Raw genomic sequence first — 313 nt, 5'->3', positions numbered from 1 at the left:
AAGGCCGGAGAAACCTCTAGAAAGAGGAAAGGGAAGGCAAAAGCTTCTACCTCCGAGTCATGAGAGATGGAGAGATTCATCTCAAGGGTGCATCAAGACCACTTCTATGAAGTTGTGGCCATGAAGAAGGGTCAACTTTGATCAAAAGGTTGGACCAAGTCCTCATAGATATCTGTGAAGAGGACGCCCAATGGAAGAGAAATTCAAGAGGAAAGCCAGTTCAACTGAGAAGGCATGACCTCAAGCCCATCACTAAGAAAAGGATGGAGCAAACAAGAGACCCCTCTAATCATGAGAGAGGAGCAAAAAAGAC

Source organism: Arachis stenosperma, chromosome 10, assembly GCF_014773155.1.
Source record: "Arachis stenosperma cultivar V10309 chromosome 10, arast.V10309.gnm1.PFL2, whole genome shotgun sequence".
Lineage (NCBI taxonomy): Eukaryota > Viridiplantae > Streptophyta > Magnoliopsida > Fabales > Fabaceae > Arachis > Arachis stenosperma.
The sequence above is the reverse complement of the archived record's forward strand: the minus strand, read 5'-3'. Positions refer to the sequence as shown.